The 2,686-nt window shown below is 46.1% G+C and overlaps 1 pseudogene; it reads right to left on the bottom strand.

Moving 5' to 3' along the window:
- Positions 1 to 6: 6 nt before the first annotated feature.
- Positions 7 to 2,680, bottom strand: LOC131214581 (mediator of RNA polymerase II transcription subunit 23-like; annotated as a pseudogene).
- Between the last annotated feature and the right edge of the window lie 6 nt (positions 2,681 to 2,686).

Genomic DNA, 2,686 nt, shown 5'->3' with positions numbered 1-2,686 from the left:
GATTTCTCTGAGAAGAACATGTGACTGCGACTAGAATTTTGTTTATCGATAAGAATTTAAATACGGTTTACTTTTAGCTAAACTAACATTAAGCAACGCTATGCCATGCTGCTACACTTTGTTGGCTGCTGAAGCGAAGCAACAGATCGACGAGGAAGGAATCCGCGAAGAGGTGGACACGTTCATGTTCGAGGGTCACGACACAACGTCGGCTGCCCTTATCCTCACACTGTTTCTCGTAGCACATCATCCCAACGTGCAGCAGCGATTGTATGAAGAGATTCAGCAACTTCAACGGCCAGATTCGATACAAGAATTAACGCAGAGCGACTACAGCGAGATGAAATTCATGGATAGGGTACTGAAGGAATCGCTCCGCTTCACCAATCACCGAAGACACGCTATTTGGCGAGCGCCGCGTTCCGAAGGAAACCCTTTTCAACTTGCACATATTCGATCTGCACCGCGATCCGGAAGTGTTTCCTGATCCGGAGAGGTTCGATCCTGATCGATTCCTGCCTCAAAACACCGAAAGCCGTAGCCCATATGCGTACGTACCGTTCAGTGCGGTTTCGAGAAACTGCATCGGACAACGGTTCGCCATACTGGAACTTATGGCAACCCTATCGGCCATTCTGATAAACTTCCGCGTCCTACCGGTTACGATTTCTTCCACGTTAAGGCGCGTTATAATACGTAAACGCATCTGCAGTGCTGGCCTCAAATGGCGTATGATCGCTTCCAGCTGTTTTCATTGTGTCGCCAACAAACATGTACTTGAACATGTAAAACATGTACAGAAGATCGCAGATCGGATCCATATAGGGCAATTATTGTGTCGGATGTGACTTGTCCACCTGCTCGAGAAACTCATATAACATCAGTGTAATATCCGAGACGGCCCGTGGTCTCTCCACATTTAGCCGGTTCAAGAACGGACCAACCACGTGACATAAGTAGATCAGCTGCTACTCGGCGTAAACAAGCGGCTTCAACTTTTCCTTTATCGAGATTTGGGAAAAGAGAGAGAGAAAAACGCGGTTAGAATATTTCGCTTCAATCGGAACATGGTTATTAAATCCTAATCTTTAATGGTTGCCAGCTGTCCAATTCCGAAGCGATGGAAAATGCTGTGCGCAATTGCCAGTACTGTAACGTAACTACTATCGAGAATCGCTTCACGCACCACCTTGAAATTGGACATTTCAAACGGGCTTTGCCGGAACACCCACTTTTTCATCGCCCGCGACCCAAGCGCTTCCTGCATTCGCTCGTAAATAACGCTCCAATACGCTTCGGGCAATGCCGCCATGAGTAAACCGATTGTGTTGATCCAATTGTGTAAAATTCTTGTGGGTACAACCAGTCGTCTCTTCAGCACCAGACGGTGGCGAAGCTTTCGCTGGTACTAGTACCCTCAGATACCGATGTATAATGATGTACAGGACTGGCAAAAACCTCAAACATACATTCCCAAAATACACCGGCAGTGTGGGATGAGAGACTGATTCGTCCGGAGCAAACTTTTCCGGAAACTTCTGATGGAAAGCCAGATGACGTTCGTGCCAGTTGTTTTGTTTCCAATGCTCCGGTGAAACTGATAAACTTCTGGACGCGATTACGGAACTCGGACGTTTTCAACAGCTGGCACTAATACTGGCAGAGGTTCCTTCTCTGGGCACTGGTTCCTTCCAAACAGCACTGGTAAGAAGTTAAGTATGGAATGCTTTTGAATGCTCCCCGAAATGTATTGCAAAAGCACCCACAGCAAATTATCGCGGCCACGACGAAGATTGCGTACGGTCAGCTTCTCGTGGAGTGTGTTAACGATGTTCTGAAACGTGGCAAATTGAAACAATACGAAGTAGATCAACAAAGGGTAGCAGTCGAGACTAACACCGAAGTAATTCGTCGTCATATGGAAGATTACCACGCAACGATAGTTTCAGAGTGTTCGGATCGAGTTTCCACAGTATTATAAGGATGAGTGTTCCACGATCGGCAGCATAACCGAGTGGCCAATGATAGAGAGCATCTGGGCGACCCTAACAAATTCTTCGATAATGTTAGCAAACAGATTCGACACCTGCCAGTGCATATTTTGATAGTCGGTCATTTTAATCTCGTTGATGATGAAGTAAGCCGGTAGTCCGATCCGATCCATGCCGATCGATTGAAGATGTGCTCGATCAGTTCGATCAACTCGTGCAGCAATTGAGGCAGAATGTTGACGCTCACATAACCCAGAAACGAAGGCTTCAAACCAAAAACACTGGTTTTTATAGGTCAGCTTTTCCCATTAGATGATCGCACAGAAGCTTTGCGGGTATGATATTTAGCGCCACCATACGATTCATCACCTGCAAATGTGCGTGCACCCGGTTCTAGTGGTTAACAGATGCCACATTTCCGAGATAGCTGCGGATCGATGCTTTTTTCGCATCCGGTGTCATCGCACCGAAAAGTGTGCCAACCTTTTTAAAACCATCCTCAGCCCGCTTCCGTTCCTTCTCTTCATCGCAAATTAGTATAATATGTTTGTCTTCCTTGAAGAGAAAACGTAGCGTCAGAAAGAACATTGTGCAAAGTGTCCTGTTAGTTTCTAGATGCCTACCAACACTTCCTCTATAAGTTTCACAATTCCCGATTCGGACGAAATTTTCCTGTGTTTCCTTGTATATCAAAG

This window comes from Anopheles bellator, unplaced genomic scaffold (assembly GCF_943735745.2).
Source record: "Anopheles bellator unplaced genomic scaffold, idAnoBellAS_SP24_06.2 scaffold01408_ctg1, whole genome shotgun sequence".
Taxonomy (NCBI): domain Eukaryota; kingdom Metazoa; phylum Arthropoda; class Insecta; order Diptera; family Culicidae; genus Anopheles; species Anopheles bellator.
Note: the sequence above shows the minus strand (reverse complement) of the source record. Positions and strands in the feature narration are given on the sequence as shown.